Genomic DNA, 11723 nt, shown 5'->3' on the forward strand with positions numbered 1-11723 from the left:
ATCAAATGTTTTTCTTAGATTCATCAGAAAATTGAGGTTGCAAAGCAAACTACCACCTTGAAATCTGGAAAGATGGGCAATGTAAGAGAAACACAGCTAACCTGGTGCAGAAGCTACCAGAACCATAAACTGGTTGGAACACTTAAATGATGATTTTGGTGAATGGTTGGATGCCAAGTTGGGCTATTTTGAGAGTAAGAAACTCCTGATGTGATTCAGTCTAACACATTTTTTTGCGGGCTAACACATTTTTTTGCGGGGGAGGGTGTGGTTTAGCTCCAGGAACCTATAAGTTTTTCATATTGAAGAACTTAGAAAAGTTACCTTCTTCTGTCTTCGAAAAGCAACCATTGTGAAATATACATAGCATGTACTCCATGAAAAACCTAACTGCAGGTGAAAAACTTTATCAGAGCCTTATCTCACATAGGCAGAAGTGCAATTACCTAACACAAGCACTCACTAGCCTTCCAATATTACATTAAATGGGAGGAAAAAACAAAGCAAAACAAAGGAAAGGAAAGGAGAGAGGAGGACAGGAGAGGAAAGGAGAGGAAAGGAGAGGAAAGGAAAGGATAAGAAACACTTGTGAAGATCACAACCAAGAAGCACAGGCTCACTAAAAGACTAAGAATTGATAAAAAAATTATTATAGGATACTTATCTTCCCCAATTCCAATATAATAACTCCAGAATTATAACTGGAAATAATGCAAGGCACAGACAATATTTAGGAAGAAGTTTTTAGGGAAAAACAAAGACAATGAAGGAGATAAAAATAAAGACACTGGAGAATTTCAAAGCCCCTGACACCTACCATAACAGCAAACATTAAACACAGCCCAACTCCTGAGGTTTAATATAAACCTCACACTAAAAGCATATTTGTCCCCAGTTCCTATTGCCTAATATATCATATCCAGCTTTCAACAAAAGTAATGGTAAAAGTCAGGAAATAGCACACATTGAAGACACAAAGAAAGCCTCGGAAACAGATTCAGACACAGCACAAATTTTGGAATGATCAGAATTAAACAAACAAACAAACAAATAAACAAAACTATGACGGATGTATTTATGACTTTAATATAAAAGGTAGGCAATTTGGAAGAGCACATGTATAATATAAATAGAAAGAAGGACACTCTAAGAGGGAATCAAAGTGAAATGATAAAAATCAAAAATGCTGTGACAGAATGAAGAATGCCCTGATTAGCTTGTCAGTAAATTAACACAGCTGTGGAAAAAAATATCAGTGAGCGTATTCCAACAGAAACTTAACCAAATTTAATGCAGAGAAAAATAATTTAAAAAACTAAATACTATGGGAAAAATACAAAAGATTTAACTTGTATGTACTGGAATTATCAAAAAAGAGAAGAGAGAATAGAGAAGATAAATATTTGAAGTAACAATGGTTAAGAATTTTCCAAACTTAGTGACTTATATCAAACTATAGATACAGGAAGTGCAGTAGCACTACACAGGTGTAAGTACCAAAAATCTACATTGAGGCATATCATATTCAAATTCCAGAAAAGCAAACAAAAACATAAAATCTTCAAAGAAAACAGAAAAACAAAACACCTTGTCGATAGAGGTGCAAGGATAAGAATTAAGCAGAAAGTCTCTAGAAACCATGCATTTAAGAAAAGAGTTCAGAGAAATATTTGAAGTGTGAAAAAAAAACCCATCAACCTACAATTCTATATCCAGCAAAATTACCTTTAAAATACAAAGGAAAGACAAAGACTTTCTTAGACAAACAAACACAGAAAAATTTAACCTCAGTAGATTTGTCCTGTGAAAAATGGTAAAGGAAGTTCTTCAGGAAGGAGGAAATTCTATAGGTCAGAAAATCAAATCAGTATTCTACAAAGGAAAAGCAATTTAAACGGGAATAAATGAAGGTAAACTATTGTATTGTATTTGACTGTTCTTTTTTATTGAAGTATAATTAACATGAAATATTATATCTGTTTCATGTGTACACAATTCTATATATTATTCAGTGCTCACCATGAGAATTATAGTCACCATCAGTCACCAAAAAATATTATTATGATATTAACTGTATTCCCTGTGCTGTACTTTTTCATCTTCATGAGTTTTTAATTTAATTTTAAACTGAAATTTTGTACCTCTTAATCCAATTGATCTAATACATAAGCATTCAAATAAAGAGTATTAACAAGGAATTGTGTGATTTAGCATATGGATAATGGTGAAATGAATGTCAACAATTCTATAAAGGAAAGGAGGGAGGAATTGTGAATACTTGCTTATAATATACCTGCACTAACCATGAAATGGTATAGTACTATTTGGAAGTAGATTTAGAGTAGTTGTATATGTATACTGCAAACTCTAGAGCATCCAATGAAACAATTAAAGACAAAGAAGCATGGGGGTGCCTGGGTCACTCAGTTTGATTAAGCATCCAACTCTTGGTTTCAGCTCAGGTCATGATCTCCCAATTCATGGGAAGGAGCCCCACAGTGCAAGGATTTTCTCTCTCCCTCTCTCTGCCCTTCCCCTGCTTGCATTCTCTCTGTCTCTCAAAAATAAATAAATAAACTTAAAAAAAGAGGCATAACTGATATGTTGAGAAGAGAAAAATAGAGGGGCACCTGGGTGACTCAGTTGGTTATGTGTCCAACTTTGGCTCAGGTCATAATCTCATGGTTCATGAGTTTGAACCCTGCCTTGGGCTCTGTGCTGACAGCTCAGAGCCTGGAGCTTGCTTCGGATCCTGTGTCTCCCTCTCTCTCTTCCCCTCCCCTGCTCACACTCTGTCTCTCTCTCTCAAAAATTAATGAACATTAAAAAAATTTTTAAATAAAAAAAATTTTAAAAAAAGAAGAGAAAAATAGAATCATATAAAATGTTTAACAACATAGAAGATGGAAAAAGAGAGGGAAGAAAGAGAATTAAAAGAACAAGTGTGATGAATAGAAAATAGTTACAAACATGGTAAATGAAAAGACATGAATGAAACTTAGGGACACATTCTTAAGTCAAAAAAGCCAGCCTGGAAAGTATATTTACTGTATGATTTCAATATAACTTTCTGAAAAAGGCAAAAATAAGAACAGTAAAATGTTAGTACTTGACCAGGGTTCAGGATGGATGATTGAAAAGGAGAAGCATGGGGAATTGTTATAGCAGTGAAACTATTTTGTATGATACTATAATGGTGCATACATGACACTATGTGTTTTTCAAAACTTACAGAAATTTAGAGTACAAGGGATGAACTTCAATATGTGCAAATTTAAAAATTTCTTTAGGTTTGGAGGTTCTAGAGAGGAATGGCAGCTATGACAAGAGAATATAACTATATCACAAATGTCTGAAGCAATTTCAGTGAAGGAGATGGGAGATAAATGTGCTGATCTGAGTGACTTTGGAAATAAGTGGAGTGTATAAGACTCAAGGCAATAGAAATTGCACATAAACACTGTATTTCACTGAAAAAAATTTTTCCTAAGGGGATAGAGATTGAGATTCTGATACTGCCATAACATGTACACTGGAACCAAACAGTTTAGTGAATGTATGGTTTAAGTTGGCAGTCATAAAGATGTATTTCTTATTTCATTAAAAAAAACTGTCTAATACCTCCCCTCTCATGCGAACAGTTCCAATGTAAAAGTCTTCAAATTTTATGCATTTTCCGTTTTCCAAATTTTATGCTCATTCTTTGCTTCCTCATCATAAGATTCATCTTTGGAAAACATGGTTTTTGGGCCAAATCCAATCTATGCTGGAGAAACCCAATATGGGTCGTCTTGGGCTGATTTAGCATGCTGAAAAATGGCTTCTCTGGGATGGCTGTTACCAGTTTTGTCCAAAGCAATGTTCTTCACAAGTTATGGTGACAGAGTGCTCCCATGGGTTCCAACCCAGACACTATGACCTGGGCCTGCTACAGGAGGATTGGGTTTATCAGAGTTCAGGGGATCAAGTCTGTCCTTCTCCAGCTGTTTCCTTGCATTCTGTTGGTGGGGCTCAGGGAACATCAGCATGGTATGAAGGGATGATGTAGTCCTGGGTTAGAGTCTCAGCTTGTTCAGCCTTCTGCTGGGTTTTAACCAAACATTATTTTTCTCCCCTTTGACTCTTGTTGGGATTATAATAGACTTTAGCCAATACATTTCCAGTTCATGATCTGGTTCAGCTTTCGGTGCTACAGGCAGCAGACAACACTTGCATTTGTGATGTCTATTTTGTACACTCTTTGGAAAGTCCTGCACTCAAAGAAAACAAGTTTTCTGCTGTTATATGTAAGTGATGAATTACTAAATTCTACTCCTGCAACTAATATTATACTATATGTTAGCAAACTGGAATTTGAATAAAAACTTGAAACTACAAAAAAATAAATTTAGGGGCGCCTGGGTGGCTCAGTCGGTTAAGCGGCTGACTTCAGCTCAGGTCATGATCTCGCGGTCCCTGAGTTTGAGCCCCGCGTCGGGCTCTGTGCTGGCTGCTCAGAGCCTGGAGCCTGTTTCGGATTCTGTGTCTCCCTCTCTCTCTGATCCTCCCCCATTCATGCTCTGTCTCTCTCTGTCTCAAAAAATAAATAAACGTTAAAAAAAATAAAAAAAGTACGTTTGCAGTGAAGAAACCCGATAAAAACTCACTTAGCCAGATGATTAAGGTCAACATCAACAGTGATAAGTCATGTTGATATTAGAGTCCTTGAATGAATGAAAAAAAATGGTACTTTACCTCTGTGATCTTCCTTTCCAAACCCATAACCCCAGTGTAATCATGAGAAAAACAATCAAACAAATTTCATCAAAAGGTGCAGCCTACTTAAAATACTTTTTAAAGTTCATTAAAAAAAGGAAGGTCTGAGAAACTGTCATCATTAAAAAAAATTAAATATTTTTTAAATTTATTTTTGGCAGAGAGAGAGCATGAGCAGGGGAGGGGCAGAGAGAGACAGAAGCACAGAATCTGAAGCAGGCTCCAGGCTCTGAGCTGTCAGCACAGAGCCTGACACCAGGCTCGAACTTGTGAACCACGAGATCATGACCTGGGCTGAAGTCCGATGCTCAACCTACTGAGCCACCCAGGCACCCCGAGAAATTGTCATCTTTAACAGAAAACTAGGGCACATGAAAATTAAATGTAGTAAGGTATCCTAGCTGGGATCCTGGAACAGAAAAAGACACCGAGTAAAAACTATGGAATCTGAATAAGCTATGGCTTTAGTTAATACGGAAACTAATAATACTCATTCTACTACTAATAATAATTAGTTAATAATATCAATATAGGTTCATTAATTGTAAAAACTGTGCCATGATATTTTAACATGTTAATAACAAAGGAATCTTAGTGAGGATATACATGAGAATGTTGTACTATTTTCTCAATTTTTCTGTAAGTCTAAAAATGTTCCAAAAAATAAATTTATTTTTTTAAAATGTAAAGGTCAACCGTCTCTTATTAAGGAGCTCAAATTCAATGAAGTTATTTTTATTTGCCCTCATAGTCATGTCTGATACAGGATCAATTCCCTGTTTCAGTAATTTGCTTCCTACACTCTCTTTGTCTAGTGTATTTTTTATTAAAAACTAAAAATAATAAAATCTGACCTTTAAAAAATATTATCACTATTTTTGATAAGGGAACTAATCCATTATACTACTTTAGTAATAATCTTCTGTACTTCCCTTTTTCTCAAATGCTATTTTTTTCTACTCAAAATTTATCTCTAAGTACTCTCCTACATTTTAGAAATGTTGTAAGCCTGAGGATTTGGAGAATATAGATCTATATTATCTCATTGTATTATATGGGGAAAGTTGTTCCTATTTTCTTTTTAAGGAGAAAGCTATTTCCCTTTTCGAAAGCTTAGTATCATGGAAGAAATACATAAAAATGTTTTCAGAAGGAAGTGGCCACTGGTTCCAGTTATCTACTACAAATGGAGCTATAAGAAAAAAGTATAAGCCATGAGGACAGTGAGCTCATATCTTCAAAGTCTACTTGTAGATCTATAAGTAGCAAGTGATCCTCTCTCTCTCATGTATTCATCCATGTATCTTCTATCATCTAAGACAAAGAAAGAATGAATTAAACCTTCTTTTATCCCAGCTATTGTCATGAGATGTCTTGCTGTATATTTTATTATATATATATTATATATGTATATATATAATATAATATAATATATATTATAGTGTATATGTGTATATGTATTATATAATATATATTATATATTTTATATAATATATAATATATATTATATATATTATATATATGCACACACACACACATATATACATGTGCTTTTTTTACTCTTTGTAGCAGAAAATATTTTTTATGGAATTATCATTGCCCGTAATTACTATGCAACTGAGATAATACCACTATTTTTTCTCTCTCTTTATTGAAACTATATAACATCTGCTATATACAAATAGTTCTAACATAAAATAACTCAAATGTAATATGACCCTTATTGTAGTTTCCTATAAATATATAAATATTAAAAGAATCACTCAAATGAATCACAAAAAAATTATTCTTTTTTAAACGTCCTTTTTTTAAGTTAATTTATTTTGAGAGAGAAAGAGAGAGAGAAGCAAGTATGAGCAGGGAACGGGCAGAGATGGAGAGAGAGAGAGTCACAAGCAGTCTGCACAGTCAGTGTGGAGCTGGAATTGGGGCTCAAACCCACAAACCACGAGATCATGACCTGAGTCGAAAACAAGAGTCAGATGCTTAACCTACTGAGCCACCCAGGAGCCCCTAAAAATTAAATATTCTTATTGGCCATTGTAATAGTTAATTAGTGCAATGTGGCTTATATGAGTTTAATAAGAGATTTAACCCAAGTTCATATACTTCAGTTAGCCTATTAAGTAAGATTTTTTGGTATGAAAAATACTTTCATATTCTTCAAAGTGTATCTCAAGTTTTTGTAATAAGTATGATCTTCCATTGTGTTAACATGCTGGTACTCATGCGCACAATTTTACCTGCCTAAGATATGTGGCATTGCCCTGACAAACTATACACTCTACCATTAAATAAAGATACGTATGTTTGTTTACTTAAAAATAATTTTGTATGTTTATTTATTTTTGAGGGAGAGGGAGAGACAGAGCGCGAGCAAGGGAGGGGCAGAGAGAGAGGGAGACACAGAATCCAAAGCAGGTTCCAGTTCTGAGCTGTCAGCACAGAGCCGGATGCAGGGCTCGGACTCAGGAACATGATATTAGGACCTGAGCCGAAGTCAGACGCTCAGCTGACTGAGCCACCCAGGCACCCCTGTCTGTTTATTTAATAAAGCAGGAAATAATTTCATAAAATTAGTTTTCTCAGATTTTGTGGCTTACAAATTTGAGAAAAAAATGCAAATAAAAAGTAAAAACGTTCAGAAAGTAAACTACAATTTAAAGATTGCTCCTTATGAAAATCAAGAGTACATGTAGGGTACACATTAAAAGTAAAATATATTTTTTCTTTACTTTGAATGTGTATTGCCTTTTTGTCTTCCAAATAAACCCATCTGTATTAATATATAGTTTTCAACAATCAAGAAGTTCCATGGTAGAATGTCCTAGGCATTTAATAATTCAAACTTAGATATTTTTAACCAAGTAATTTATTCATTATTTTGCTCCTTTACTAATAAATTATCCCCTTATTTATCAAAATACATATTTGAGACATGACTATAACTGGGCCCTGCATACAACAAGAATGAGACACGATCCTTATCCTTATGCTTAGAGTATCAGAAGATTCTTTGTGTAATTGAAGTTCCTTATTTGAAAACAACAGAAACCAACTCCAGTTAACTCTGCAGCAATGAATTTTATTTAAAACATACATTTTAAAGAAAACATATGTTTCACGATTGGAAAATGGGCAGGAACAAAAAGTGGCTAGGCAGCCTGATCTACAAGTAATTCATACTAACGTGTCAGGCTGGGATGTCATCATCAATGCTGCTGAAGACTGAGAACCATGTTCTGCATTATCCCACTGGATCTGGAGGCTGCCCCCACTATCGCTGGTCCTGCTGGCACAGCTGTACCAGGCATTGGGTACTCCTCATGATGCAACGAACATTAAAGAACCTTGGATTTTTTTTTCTTTTTTTTTTTTTTTTTGCATTGGTCTTTCCAAGTTAAATTCAGAGAGATAGGATTATCTTTGATTTAACTGTCTCTTTCTCTCATTCCACAACCAATCTTCAGGAAATCCTGTTGTCTTTTATTTCTGAATATATGCAGAATCCAGCTACATTTCACCATTTTTGCTGTATCCCAATCTCAGTATGCTGTGATCTCTTGCTTGGATTACAGCAAATCTCTTAAATGGTCTTCTTAATTTTACATTTGATATACTGCTGTCTATCCCCAATAGTACATTTGGAGGGAAACTTTTAAATCCTAAATCAAATCATGCCACTCTTCTGCTCAAACCTCTTCAATGTCTTGCTAGTTCATTCAGAGGAAACCCAAAATTCTTGGCAAAGCTCAGTGACTGAGTACATAGGGTTAAGTAATCTGGCTTCTTGCTAAGTCTCCACCCTTCTTTGGTCCCTCTGGCCTCCTTGCTGTTCCTGCATAAAGGCAGGTAGAGCATCTCACTTACTAGTCTTGGCAAAAAGGCTCTTCCTCACATACATGTATTGCTAACTTCCTCTTCTTCTTCAAGTCTCTCCAGACCACCCCATTTGGAAATGCAAATATGCTTTTTCTCCATGTCATTCTCAATCCACTCACCCCACTCTATTTTATCCCAAGGGATACATCGAATAACAATTTATTCTTTTATATGTATTTTTCAATTATTTGCCACTCCTCCTTTCTACCAACAAACCAACCAACAAACAAATGAATAAAATAACCTACACCAGGAGAGATGTTGCAGAAGGAAGGAAGGATGAATAGGCAGGTCACAGAGGATTTTTAGAGCATTGAGACTATTCTGTATGATACTATAATAGTGGATATGTGCACATTATACTTTTGTCAAAATCCAGAGGAAGTGCAGCACCAAGAATGAACCCTAATATAAACTATGGGCTTTGGGTGGTACAAATGTACCACCATGCTGTGGGATTGCCAGTGACAGAGGCTATGCGTGGGGCAAAGGGTATATGGGAGCGCTGTGTATTTTTCTGTTCAATTTTGTTGTGAATCTAACACTGCTTTAAAAGAAAAAATTGTATTAATAAAATCTCTAAATTAGAACAAATATAACTGAAAATAGATTAAGCTCTAGAATATACCCAGAATTTCTAAATGTAAATCTGAAAAGATAACCTTAACAAGGGGCACCTGGGTGGCTCAGTTGGTTAAGCTTTTGACTCTTGATTTCTGCTCAGGTCATGATCTCAGAGTTTTGTGGGTTGGAGCCCCGCCCTGGGCTCTGTGAATGACTGTGCTGAGCCTGCTTGGGATTCTCCCTCTCTCCCTTTCTCTCTGCCCCTCCCCCACTCATGGTCTCTCTGTCTCTCTCAAAATAAATGAATAAACTTAAAAAAAGAGAGATAAACTTAATCAAGAATAGGACAAGACGTGAAAAGAAATTCCAAGAAATATTAATGAATGTAAAAATATCCTGTATCTCTGGGGCGCCTGGATGGCTCAGTCGGTTAAGTGTCCGACTTGGGCTCAGGTCGGGGTCGGGGTCGGGCTCTGTGCTGACAGCTCAGAGCCTGGAGGCTGTTTCGGATTCTGTGTCTCCCTCTTTCTCTGACCCTCCCCTGTTCATGCTCTCTCTCTCTCTCTGTCTCAAAAATAAATAAACGTTAAAAGAATTAAAAAAAAATCCTATATCTCAAAGGGTAAATGTGAATCAATACCACATTTTCTAAAATGAGTTTCCATGTCATTCATACACATTGATAATATTCATAATAATCATAATAATTAATTGAAAAGTATGTTGAGCAATAGTACCTGGTTTATATTTCTGTTGATGTCTAAAATGATATCACTGCTTGACATAATAATGTCACACTATGTACAGTACTGACTGTGTTTAAAATTCCTTAAAAAGTCTTGGTATTTCTCTTTCCATAGACTTAGTTACTTTGTAGAATGCCCCTTGGTCACATGGAGTAAAGGCTAAGAGGAATAACCAAAGTTCATACATCAGAAATTACTAAAGGAGAGTCTCATAGGGATATCTATTATGTAAATTGCTAAAATAAAACTGGAAATCTTTTGATATAATGCCTCTTTTCAAAGCTTTCTTTAACTGACAATCTCTAGAAAATGTTAAGCTGTTACCTAATTTGATGTTTCTCGACCTTGGCTAAGTTTCAAAATCAGCGGGAGGATTCAAAGAATCCTGATGCCCAGACCATTTCCCAAACTAATCTTTGTTGGTATTCCTGGCAAGGGACACTGGTGTCAAGATTTTCTAAAGCTCCCCAGTGATTTCAATGCACAAACTGGTTGTAAAATGCTGCTTTAGACAGAGACTAAAGATGAGTGGTAGTTGAGGAACAAAGTAGGCTAAACGATGGACCTTCAAAAAATGTGGCCAGGTTCTGGTCCCCGGAACCTGGCACTATTGCTTTATAAGGTGAAAAAAGTGAATATTGCTTTCCATGGAAAAAAAAAAGTGATTAAAAGTCTTTAGAGAAGTAGCATTTCTTGGATTATCCAGGTGGCGCCTAACTGTAATCATATATATCCTTATAAGAGAGGAAGAGGAAGCATAGGGACAGAAACATGAAGGAGAGGACATCCTCAGAGAATAAGGTGATGTGAAGGTGGTGGCAGAGATGGGAGACATGCAGCTAAAAGCCAAGGGAAGCAAGGATTTCTTGCTGACTGCCACCAGAAGCTACAAAGAAGCAGAGAGTGGATTCTTCCTCAGAACCCTTGAGGGAGTGTGGTCCTATCAACACCTTGATTTCAGATTTCTGGCCTCTAGAACCAAGAGCGGATAAATTTATGTTGTTTTAAGCCACCAAATTCATGTTATGTGTTAAGGAAACCACATGAAACCAATACAAGGATGAATGAGATATAATTTTATTTTTCAGGGAAATCCTCAAATCTTTAAGGCAGGGCAGCTATAGTCTTAATCAGGTAATGGCTAATAGGACACATACATAGCGTATATGTTGTCCTTGGTGCTGTCTTGTGGACTTGCCGGGCAGTGGAGCAGGGACACGTGCACCAATAGCAATGGGCAGGATATCCATATATATCCAGCAGAATGAGCATCTCTCCATCCTTTCTCCAATTGTACAGTGTCGTATTTTTGCCCGTGAACAGCTGGCTAACCCATGGGAAGAGCTTCAAGAGACAGATTCTGAGCATGGCAAAGGGGGTAAAAACAGGCAGCCAACTATGTAATAACAGAAACCTCGGGCACAGGAAATAATCTTCAGTGGCCTGAGGAGCTCAGCCAGGGAGTTTACATATCAATGACAGTGCTGTTCATTAAAGTCCCTGTTGAACTAGCCTTTTTCTAAATGATCAAACGGCGGATGTGTGGTGTCTGTGTGGAGGTGAGCCTCCCAGGTCATCAGTTTATCTCTTTTCAGCACCTTGTATATTTTAAACTGACTCAATTCACTCAACAACCCTATTTCATAGTTATTATTATCCTCATTTACAGATGGGGAAATGAGGTTCTGAATCATTAACTTGTTCAGTACCATGAAAATGTCAATGGCAGAGCTGAGATTTGTGCTTTCAACCACAAGGCTACACTACAGCAATGGG

This window comes from Felis catus, chromosome C2 (genome assembly GCF_018350175.1).
Source record: "Felis catus isolate Fca126 chromosome C2, F.catus_Fca126_mat1.0, whole genome shotgun sequence".
Taxonomy (NCBI): Eukaryota; Metazoa; Chordata; class Mammalia; order Carnivora; family Felidae; genus Felis; species Felis catus.